The following is a 12,829-nucleotide window of genomic DNA, read 5'->3' on the forward strand; positions in this document are numbered from 1 at the left end:
AAATAAAAGATTGCCCAGTAGAAAGTTCCAAATGGGCACACCCCTGCTTGAAGTGAACTTTCTTTTATACAATTTTGAGCAGCATACATAACTACAAACCAATCAAAAAACATACATTTAGTTCAAATGAGGGTTAACCAATCAGGAAGCAGTAACATAGCTCATCTGAGGGTTAAGAGATACACTGAAGTTTTATTTTATCAAACGTTCCTGAACAACTTGGTACCAGGGTCCCATCCATCACCTTAACAAACTGGCATTCCTAGATAGAAAGGCAGATGGTCTGGGTTTCATCTATAACTGCCACGTCTATCTAACAAGCAGGTCACTCAGTGGTCAAGGCACTACCAATAGGTGCAAAGCATCATAATTATAACTACATGCTAAATAATAAGCAATACATGGGTTAAAATGGTTTATCAATATGCATGAATACATAGGATAAAACATGGGTTAAAATGAGCTGTCTATCCACGTCTATCAGCAGCAGTAGTTTGAAGCTCGATGTCCTCCTTCACGCCACCAGGCTCAGTGGGCATCCCAGCCTCAGCAAATAGGCAATGCCTTCTTGTGAAGACTCTGGACCCTTCCCTTCCTCACATAAAGAATTCCAGTAGAGCAGTGTTTCTGAACCTTGGCAACTTTAAGACCTGTGGACTTCAACTCCCAGAATTCCCCAGCCAGCCCTACTGGCTGGGGAATTCTGGGAGTTGAAGTCCACAGGTCTTAAAGTTGCCAAGGTTCAGAAACACTGCAATAGAGGAACCAGCTTTATGTAGTGCCTGACAAGTGAGCTGGGTCCCAACCAGGCAGCACAGACAGGTGGGGGAATCTGTTCACACAGGCCTTGATAAAGTTAATTTCCAGCACTTCCCCTCCAGGCTTCTCTTTGTTGTTGTGCTCCGGTACCCGCCCTCTTCCTCCACCACTTTTTCCAACCCCCCCACCTGCCCTTTCAGCAGAACAACCTTTAAGCTTAGCCAGCCCCGAGCCTACAGGCACTTACAATCAGGAGCTGTGGCTTTCATGAGGAGGTTGGTATTTTCCCTTCACCACACACCTCCTATAGCAACCGTAAGTAAAGCTGCCACAACAAACTGGAGCCACTACTGTTGGACAAAAATCTGTAAGAGGGGACTCCTGTTCTATCCCATTTGCCTCACCCTAACCCAGTGTTTCTTTCCCTTCTCAAGGTGAGGTTTGTTTTGTCTCCTCAGGCAGGAGACTAGAGTATTTTCATCTCCAAACATTTTACCATGGGTTTGCAATGCCAGGTCAAGCAGACATGGACATGTTCAATAACATTCCTCGGGCAAAGCCCCAATACACAGGAAACCGGGTGTATTTATAATCAAGCAACAAGGAAATACAAAATTATAAATGGGATTGGTTACAACTTAATTATAGAAAAAACAAAGTTTAAAATAGACCCAAGTCACTAACTTGTACCCACTAAATGTACCTGCTAAATGTTAAACCACAGCTTCAGCTACTTCTTGTTGCCCTGCCCAACTTCCTCTTGAAGCCTACCACAAATACAATATAGGAACCATTCTTAAGTACCTACTTGCTTCTCGTGCTTGCTAAATATTTGCTACTGCCTGCTAGAACATTTATTAATATTCAAATAGTTTAAATTCTTCCAAACTACCCACTGACACTTTGGTTTCAATATCACCAACCAAGTACACACTGTGTTAAGCCATGGCTGATTTAATCATGGCTTGTCAGATAAACTACAATTGGCTAGATCCGCTCAGGGTGCATATTACACAGGTGCCACAGGTTCCAGCGTAGCATGATGCAGGACCCCAGTCCCTAAATATAAACCCTGGGGATGCGGAGATTTGTCCAAATAGGTGCATGGACAAAGACCTACGAGAAACTGTTTCACAATGCCACGCAGCTCCCTTGCTTCTAAGTGAAACCACGTGGCCAGATACTTTGGCCTCCTTCAGCATTTGCCAGGGCTGGAAGAGGCTCCTGTGCCTGCTCCGTTGGCTATCCTGAATGCTGGAGGGAACTGCAAGACCATACCAAGAGCTCCGCTGAGTCAAACTGGATCGCCTTTTTGCCTGAGCAAGACCACTGCTTCTCCCTCCCGGCACAAAGTGCCTCAGTGAGACACGTCAAAACCACTTTGCACAGGCCTAATGAACATCACACAACACATGCCCCCCCCCAAATATTTCTTCCCAAGCCCAATCAACAATATTCCTGCAGAATGCCCCAATATACTGTATGCTCCATCCTGAAATCGGAGGCAGCAGGCAGGGAGGAGAGACCGATAAATGAGCATTCCCCCATTCAGTGGAACTGATGCTGCTGATTTAAATGAGTGTTAAGCCTATCCCAGTCAATGAGCAAATGCCCAGGCTAGTTTCCCCACAAATTCTATGGTGCTTCAAAGTCCTAATATTGGATGGATCATATGTACAACATTGTTTGCTAAGGGGGGAAATGCATATCCTTCAAGCAGCAGTTTTCCACTGGAAAAATAAAATGTTTTTCTAAATAGCTGTATTGACAGAAAGCCTCTTTCCCAATAAAATACAAGTTGTAAGTTATTACATAATGCAGCAGTTTAAAAAATCCAGAAAGCTAAACATTGTTAGACCCCACTATTTATGGGCCTTTGATCTAAATAGAAAATGTGATTGTGTTTCTGTTCTGCATCTGAGCACGACAAGTAGAGTGATTAACAGGGCAGCCCTAAGCTTGTAGGGAGTTGGGCAGCTAAAAATGTAAATAAATAAATGATAATGTTGGAAGTAAATCTTGTTATGTTCATGGAGCTTACTCCTGGGAAAGTCTGCAGTACTAGACTCATTCCTATATAGGCTCATTCCTTATAGATCCCCTTAACTCACCCAAGTTTCCTTTTGAGTAAACATCTTGTATGCAGTTGTGAGACTGCTGCTGTGTGGATTTTATTATGAGATTGTTAAAATTAACGATGATCATTAATTTAAAATATTGTATCAGAGTGCTTTGTAGGTGTTCATTGTTTTGGGTGATTTTGAATGTTTGAGTTTCTACTGTTTACTGTGAACGTTTTCTTGCTTTATATACTGTAATTATGTTCTATAAGCCACCATTGACAACTTTTTTTTTTTCTGTGCCTTCGAATCAGTTTTTGACTCCTGGCAACAGCCTGGACAAGTCCCTGCAGTTTTCTTGGCAAGGTTTTTCAGAAGTGGTTTGCCATTGCTTCCTTCCTGGGGCTGAGAGTGTGTGACTGGCCCAAGGTCACCCAGCTGGCTTCGTGCCTGAGCTGGGACCAGAACTCCCGGTCTCTAGCCTGATGCCTTAACCACTACACCAAACTGGCTCTCTAGCAACATATACATTCAATCAAATAATAATAACATCATACTTAAAATTATTTAAAACATAACTTCCACAAAGCAAAACAAACCACTGGGGCATGATTTTCCAGCATCTAAGATACATAAAGCAGACTGTACTTGGCCAGTACCTTGACCCTTGAGGATGCTCCATGGTTTATTTAAACAACCCAATTTTCTGGCTATGTACAACGTATTAAACCACAAAGTACTCCATGGCCTGGGTTCCCACAACTTGCCAGAATACAATGTGGTTCATTCATTAATTTTCATTTATTAGAGCTCCCCTAGGAGCTGAAACTGACATGCATAGTGCACTCTCCTCCAAGAGCTGGCCTGCAGAACCACCACCCTGTGAGGGAGGTTGTGTTGAGAGAGAATAGCTGGCCCAGATTCACCCAGGGAGCTTCCATGGCTGAGGTTGGACAGGCATCTAGGTTCCTCCTATCCTAATCCAACATTTTAAACTCCAGTTAGCTGTTTGTGGTCCAATGCACTGCAAAAACCAAACTTCGTTCATGAATAATTCTACATTATGGCAACAAGGAGTCTGATGTTTCCATTCCAGTTACTATTTTTCCAGGTTTATGCAAATTATTAAACCCCAATGCATAGAGTGGGCAGTTTCTATTAGAGCAAGCAGCCTAAGAGATAACCAGGCCTCAAGCCATGAAGGACTTCAAAGGTGACCACCAACACCCTGACCTGCATCTGAAAATGAACCAGAAAGCAATGCAGCTCCCACAATATTGTTACTGCATGACAATGCTAGGTTGTCCTGGTTAAGATGCATGCAGCTATATTTTGCGTTAGCTGTAATTTCTGGGGCTGCCTCATGCACAGTGTCTTAGATTAACCCTGCTATGAGGTAACAAGCACCAGGGCAACTGTAGCCAGTGCCTTCCACTCCAGGAATAGTCCCAGCTGACGCACCAGCCAAAGCTGGGCCAAAGGTCCTCCTGGCCATTGAACCTCTGAAGAATGGTGCCCCCAATTCCCAATCCTTGGCACTGATATGATTGATGGCATCGAAGGCTACCAAAGTAACTAGAAGGGTAGTGCTCCCCTATCTCATAGGTCATCAGAGCGATCAAGGCAATTTCCATCTCACGTCTGGACCTGAACCCTGACTGAAAGGATCCAGATAATCTTATTTTTACAGAGCCCTTTGCTAGTGCAGACTCATCACCTTCTCCATAACTTTCCCTGCAAAGGGCAGGTCAGAGACTGGGCTATAGTTATCCAATAGCTTGCTAAAACAGATTTTAAAGGATGTTTATGGCATAGAGTGTTTCAGCAAATTTCATCAGGTTGAAAATCCAGATTATCCTCCAATGTTTTAAGACTTTCAGGAGAACCAGTTGTACTTAGTATACTATTTTTGAAAACATGATTTTTGTACCAAATGAACTAGATATACATTATTTTTTATATGACCTAAGCATTTTATGAACTAACGATTGGAGTGACTCATTTAAATTCAGGTTAATAGTTATGACTACATCTTTTGCATTCATAAATCTATGACAGTGATACCATGGTTGAGGATTATGCAAAGGTGATAAAGAGACCCCGATTACATACAAAATACAATTTGTAAGGCATAACTTACCTATCTATATACATTGTTTATGGAGCACTTAAATGAAAAAGAAATAATCCTCAAAGCATATGTATTACAAGCAAAACTAGATCCTAAACATGTTTGTCAAGTTTTCATTTTATGAGCTAAACTGAGGTTAGGCCACTTTCAGTGCGACACGCCAAAGTGTGGCTCATGAAGCATCATATCTGGAAAGACTCTAACCATCATGTGTTAGAAACTGCATGGGTCCTTATCGGGTACAATCTGTGAGCCTATTGCACTGATGGTAATTCACTGTGAACCAAGATTTCTGATTGGATGGTATAATTACAACTGATTTTGATCAGTTGTAATTACAACCCTGATTTGATCAGGGTGTGGAACACGGCATTGTATTTTTAGTCTGGCAAGTATGGTGAAGACATTTTCTACAAGTTCCTAAGACCAGGATAACTGGCAAGATGCTTTCTCCACTACCATCCCTGTGCTGCTAAAGAGGAGGGATCTGTAGCGTCAGGCTGACATTTAGATTGCATTTACACAACATGCTTCCTCACTTAACTGAACCATAGTTTTCTCAATGGACTCAATTTTTTTTTTTCCACATTGAGCAGCCAGGAACCCAACCAGTCCTCCTCCCTAGCTACTGACAGGAACTGTCTATTCAGGAAGCAATGGAACCATCACAAAACAGTACCCCTTACTTCCAAGCCTTAGGTAGTCCAGGAGGATCTTACTGAATGCTGCTGAAAAGTCTAAAGGACTAGGAGGGCTGAATTTCCTCCATCCAGTTCCTGATGCAGAGGTGACCAATGCAGTTTCTTTCCCATGTCTACATCTGAACCCAACTGAAAAGGATCCAGATCACCTGCTTCACTTAGGATTCTCTGCAATTCTTTCCCCACTACCTTCTCCAAAATCTTTCTCCATAAGAAGGGATTGGAAACTGGCAGAAGCTGTCTTACAGGTTAGATAAAAAGACAGCCATTCAGGAGCAGGCACACTGTTGTCTCTTTCAAGGTGGGTCTACACATTCTCCCAAAGAATAATTAATCAAATTATTCATATCTCTCTCAATCTTTCTCTCTTTCTCTCTCTCTCACACACAGGCTGCTTAAAGAAGCCAAGTAGATCATGGAACCAGCCCACAGTTGGCAGAGCTTATGCTACAAAGCATTTAATGCACTTCCTTAGACTCCAAGGAGAGAAATGAATCCCAATGCCTTTGCAAAATGTTGCCCCAGTCATCTCATTAGACTCTGCCCATGTAGTGTCTAACTTGGAGCAAATATGAGCAATTTTTATTCCCCAAATATCTGGCAAACATGTCATAACCACCTGCAGGAGAGTCATCCCACATACTCTTGGGCAACTACCTTGAACAACATTACTGGATAAAATTCTGCAGGTTAACAAAAATAGAGAAATACAAAATCTTCTCTGCTGTTATCATCACAGTGTAGGCCTGAATATGGGCACAGACCTGTCTTTGGTTATACTGGTTCTTCTATTGCTTCATTTCCCAGAGCTCCTCGGTTAATTAAGGAACACCCTTCTGCTGGATCAGTACAAAGAGATAGGCTACTCAGGGTTAACTTCATCCAGTGTTCTTGCCACCTCTGAGTTTCAGAGCTTAAGGATGCACATGATAGACTTGACTGTCAGATTGCTAAGGGAATACCCAAAGGCCTGCTGAAAGCCATTGCTAAAGCACCTGGAAGACCATTCTAATTGGTCTTTAGGTCCAGGGAAGCTACAAACTGAACATTGGCTAGGAAGTGATCTGACCATACAAAGGACTAATTACAATATACTCCATCTTCAGGTAACATGCCATCTACTCCAAGATAAATACAAAATTTAATATCTGCTGACCTCTATGAGTCAAGTTAGAAAACACTTGGGACAAGCCCATGATTACCATGGAGGCCATGAATTCCTGAGGCCTGCAATGAGATCTAGGAGCTCAGGATAGGACACTGATAGGCAGCAGGACAGTACATCAATAAAGCTGAGCTTGTCCCAAAGCTCAGCTTTAAATATGGACTCACATCTGGTAACCTAGTCACATGCAGGATCCTTGTTACGCACGCTTGCTGGCCTTGGAAACATGGCTGCTGAAGCACCTGAAACTAGGAGGGCAAATCTCAGAGCTGTATTGTTCTGTCCTTAGCCCATCAGGGCTGGGCCACAGGTTCTTTTGGAAGCAATGACCACAGAGTACTCATAAGTACTTAAATAAAGTACTCATGAGTACTGTACTTAAATAAAGCCTTAAGTACTCATATGAGTACTTAAGGCTTTATTTAAGACAGTATTAAAAAATAACATAACCACATAACATGAGATAACAATAAAAGAATATTCAGGAATACTGAATACTAATACAAGACAGCAATTAAAAATATAAGGTAATGAAGAGCTTATGCCTTTTTTTCCAGAGAGATGAGGGCAGGCAGACCCCTCCCATTTAGGTCTGCATTGAAATTCTGTCCCATGGAGGGTTTTGACTAGCTTGTATAGACTTTGAACCATAATTAAGCACACCTGCTTTTCAGCAGTCTTATCTTACTGGATTTTACCAAGGGCAAGGAGTATAAGCTTATTTTATCTTGGATTGCTTGGCCTTCCTGTCAGGAATGAGACTACCAAGGTTCTAGGTTGAGGGGCCCTGCCAAGAATGAAACCATCAAGGTTAAGGAGTCGTTTATACTGGGTGGCAAAGAGACTATCTCAAAGTCAAGCAATATCTATTTCTCAAGGTTAATTGCATTGAAGATGAGAAAGACTACCCTGTTCTACACAGGCATATCAGCAAGGACAGGGCAAAATAAAGTATGACCCAAGTATAACCCCTTAGTGACTAAAATAAATACTTGTTTTGTAACTTGTTGCTTTGTCAATGATGTATACCGCTCTTTAAAAAAATCTTTGAAGTACCAACATTTTCAAGGTAATTTTCTTTTAGTTTTTCAAACATTTCAAAAACTGCTGCTTTCCTCTTTCTAGCATAAGAACTAATGTGAAAATAGCAGAGTAGTAAAACTGCTTAATTCAGGAAAAAAAAATCATGATGTGAATTTTGGTGGCAAAAGTTTGAAGGAACTCTTGCATAATACCCAGTTCTGGACTGTGCCCATGGATGCTGTTGTAAATGAATAATTTAATTGGCTGACTGGAGTCTATGAATCACTTGCTAGGAGTCTTATCCACACTTGACCTTGAACAAACGTAGTACCACCCAAACCTTGGGGAATGCAAAGTTCGTATGTAGTGAGAAACATTGTGATCCTGGCTTGCAATGAGATGTTGAAAATTCCCAATTTCTGACCACTGGCTTTCTGGATTGGGCTCATGAGACCTCAGTTCAAAAACATCTGGAGGAGATGAGATTTTATGCTCATCTAAGGTATTTTCATACTGACAGTTCCTGGTACTGCTAATCAAAACACATTTGTGCAGTTCTTCCATCTTTTCTTAATGAGTTGTTTTTTGGAAATAAACATGGTGAAGAAGTGATAAGAAAAAATTGGTTTTTAAAGGAAGATGAGAAACGTTTTTGTAAATATCCATGACTGAGGCAAGGTTCTTGCACAATAAAGCCAGTTTGGTCCAGTGGTTAAGGCACTAGGCTAGAAAACCAGGAGACTGTGAGTTCTAGTCTTGCCTTAGGCATAAAAGCTGGCTGGGTGACTTTGGGCCTGTCAATCTCTCAGCCCAACCCTCACAGGGTTGTGGTTGTGGTTGTAGGGAAAATAGGAGGAGGAGGAAGGAATATTAGGCTGCCTTGAGTTATTTATAAAAATAATAAAGGTGGGATTAAAAAAATCTAAAAAGGAACAGCCTCATCTGGAAGCATCCCTAGAAACAGGAACTGTTTATTAAGAGTATTTCCAGACTAGCAATTTACAGCTTCAGTGCAATCATTGTGGCAATGAATCACCAACTCAGAGACTTTATATTTCCATAGGGATGGCTGGATGACCTTATAAATCACTAGTATAGAAAATCCTCATAGACTAAATCACACACACTTCGGACTGAATCTTGCCTCTAAAATAAACTCTCTACGACTTGAAAGCATTCTCTAGCCATCTCCAAATTGCCCTACCCCATTGGCAATTTTGGAGAATAATCATATGGGCTTAGAGAAGTGTTATAAATATTATAATTACATTGTTAACTGGTCTCTGATCGTAAGTAAATAAATAAATAAATAAATAAACAAACAAATAAATAAGAATGGCTTTAAATATTTGAAAATCATGGAACAAAAATCTTTATTTGATATTGTTCCCTTTGTAAGTACATTGACAATCCAAAGTGGATTTTGGGGAATTTGCTGTCTGAAATGCTGTGGTGTTGAATTTGCCAGAAACCACACCAACAGAATTTCCCAATAAAATCCAACTGTTAAACCATGGAAACTTAATTTCCTAAAATGTTTCAATGGGAAATGAAAGAAAAAAAGTATATGTGCTTCATACACCTAAAAAAGTAAAACAACAATTACGACAGTAACAATCCTGCCCCCAAATCCTAACATCAGCCAAACTGGTCCCTAGCTGCTGAAAGAGTTGCTCTGTCTTGACCTGGAGATGGATCCATCTTCAGTGTTCTCCAACCTAATGGCAAACTTTGCTGCAAATTCCTACTTGAATGTCCTAAAATATAACATTAAACTAAGATGAAAACAATTCTTGTCTAGCACATGTCCTATAATTAATGCCTATAATTATGTTCTATACTTAATATATTGTCCAGTACATGTCCTATAATTAATGCCAAGTACACCCTTTACGTAGTTGGCTGGGATTGACTGCACTATAGAATGGATATGAGTCTTGGTGTGTCTTTTGGGATTCAGATCAATCATATGAAGTGGCAGCTGCTGGAAAATAGATTGAGACATTCTGTCAAGGTAAAGAAATGGTAACAAGCAGGTGAATTGTTTTGCTGTTGTTCCACATATGATTCAGGGGCAGATATCCTGTATTCGTCTATGTTGTTAATGAACTGGAGGGTTGATTTGAAGGCAAATGAAAAAAGGATGCCTCCCTTACAGGAAGACAGATTCGCCACTGGCCTGGGATGCAGGCTTGTGTGTGGAGTGGTACTTTTTACCACCACAGTTCTTATATCCCAATGTAGGTCCATAGAAACTTTCTAAAACAAGGAAGAATTGTTGGTCCAGATTCATTGACCTAAAAGACCATGTTTGGATCAATCTCAAGATCATTAAAAAAAAAAGGGGGGGGGGAGGCAGCTGTTGACCAGCAGAGAACATAAGAATCCAGCAGCCCAGAAAGAAATTATTGTCCAAGGCAGTAACAAGCTAATGCAGTGGTTCCCAATCTTTATGCCCCACACCCCTAGGAAATGTTTGATTAATGTTTGCACCCTCTACAAAAGTACTATCGCAGTTGAAGATGAAGTCTAATTTCTAATGCGGGTAAACACATTGAACTTTAAAAAATAAGCTTTTAACTCAGTGCATAAAATTGTTGCACCCCCTGAAATTCCATCTCGCACCCCTTGGGGGTGCGGGCACCCCAAGTTGGGAACCCCTGAGCTAATGGCAGTAACAAGCATGCCAGATGTTGTAGCCAACTGAAGCTGGGGGCGTTAATAGATTGGATGAAAATGCTGCAGACCACCAACTCCAAAAGGCTTAAGGTAGAGCTTCAAAACATGTATAGGGAAAGCATTTGCAATGGGCTGGAAGTGATGACCTGTACGCTCAATAAGATAAGCAGAAAATTTGGGTCTGCCCTAAATGCCTTTCTAATCCAACCATTTAAATGTTGATTATTGACTAGGACTAGGACCTAACTACAGGTGCACTACTTACAATACTTCCTCTGACCTGATCCTGGGCACATGGATTAGTACATAATTACTATACTTTGTAGCCACTGATTTTAGTCACATGAACTGTCACCAATTCATTTCTGACTGTGTTCAAAGGATGGTTATCACTTTCTAAATTGATCACAACAGGATATTCACAGGATAACTAGTTGCCTAATATACTACCAGGATTACTAGATCTTCAGAAGAGATGTTGTCAGCAGCATCCATAGCAAATGACACCATAACGACAAGTGCATGGTAATGTCATCATACAAATGCCACCTTTATGTTCATGTGCCTCAATTAATTACCCAAATGGATATGTGTGACATATGTTTTCTGCTCTGACACTCCCCACCCCTTGCTGCCCTGTGGAGGACTATGAATGTTGTTAATCTCACCCCGTTCAAAGTGAAAAGAATGATAATATAAAGCTTTTTCAATTGTATTCCACGTTCTACAATGCAAAATATAGACCTTTGATTATTGAAGATGAACTTTTTAGGCCTGATTATAACATGATACCTTTCCATTATTATAGAGTTCCACTGAGGGTTTTTGTATGTGATTTTCTTCAGCTGCCTCATAGATTCCAAGTTAAATATTAAGACTGAACGTACTTACATACCTTTATGGTATATAACACCTTTTTTGAAAATCTAGCTGTATAGAGATGGCCACCATGAAGCATCCAAAATCAAAAGCAGCTGATTCTCTGTAACCGGATGGTCAGCCCTTTTTAGTGGCTACATATTCACTGGGTTAACTCATTTGCATTAAACCACAATTTGCTTTATTGTGGTTTGTTAACTAGCCACATGGTTTACAAACCTTAGTAGCTCAGTGCAAACAACACAACAAACCAAATCAACCATATTATAGCTAATGGTGATGTCTGAATCCAGACTTTATTTAACTGCCAGAGTAAAGTTAAAATCTCTTTCAAGTCAAACTCAACTCCTGTGACCCATCCATGTAATTTCCTCAGCTTCCCATGACCCGTCCATGTAGTTTACAGTACAGCAGTAGTCTCCCACTGCCTTTTTCTAGGAATGTTACTTCAGCTTCCCAGTTTAGGATCACGTCCCACTTTGCTTAGCTTTCAGAATCAGCCAAAGTCAGCTAAATAGCTTAAAGTGTCATACAAGTACTTTTTAACACTGCTACAAAATGAATGTGAATAAATATTATTTGCTTCCAATAATAAAACACTACCAGTAATAATTAATAAGCAAGACTGAGTGTTACAATTTCAGAATATTCTATTTTTCTTCCAGAAATGACAGATGTGAAGATTCTGAGAGTAGATTCTATATTGATGTATCATCCAATGTAGACAGGGGGTCCTAAGTAGCACAAATCACTTCTTGTTTCAAGTGGTATTATCTGAAATCGACCAATGGGGGTGTTCTGTGACCGTTCGGGCATTGCTGGGTATTCGACCCATTGGTCGATTTCAGATAAAAAACCTCAGGATGTTCTGGGGTTAAAATGCATTTGTCACAATGATGATACATTACAGAATGCAACTGGGACAAGATACCTCTATCGGTGGTTAAAGTGTCAGACCAGGAACTGGGAGGCCCAGACGTATACAGTACTCACCCCAGTGAGGGCGATTTAACAGCAAACTGATAGAATTTTCTGTATGAGTATCTGGTGGAAATAGGATATAAATCTAAGAATTGCAATGACCCACAGAAGTCTCAGACCCAGACATGTAATTCAGCTTTGTAGTATCTCTGATGCACTGCACTTTTTTTCTTTTCTTTAAGTGGCATCAGATGAGTCTTCTGCTTGTTATTTGAAGGTTGCCCAGGCTGCCTCTGCCCTACTTGATCGATAAGTTTTAATACAGGCCTGTGTAAATACATTAAATATAGCATGCGGCCCCTTTCCTGGAATTTAGTCTTACTAACGAACGGGCCTGTATTTCAATTAATTACATCCAATATATTTACTCAGATGTAATTTCAGTGGACTTAATGGCTGCATTCCCAAATTAATGTAAACTGGCCTATTCCTACAGCCCGTACTACCCGAT

This window comes from Python bivittatus, unplaced genomic scaffold (genome assembly GCF_059951505.1).
Source record: "Python bivittatus isolate LINGU-HERP-01145 unplaced genomic scaffold, Pbiv_v1 ctg000020_np1212, whole genome shotgun sequence".
NCBI classification, from domain to species: Eukaryota; Metazoa; Chordata; class Lepidosauria; order Squamata; family Pythonidae; genus Python; species Python bivittatus.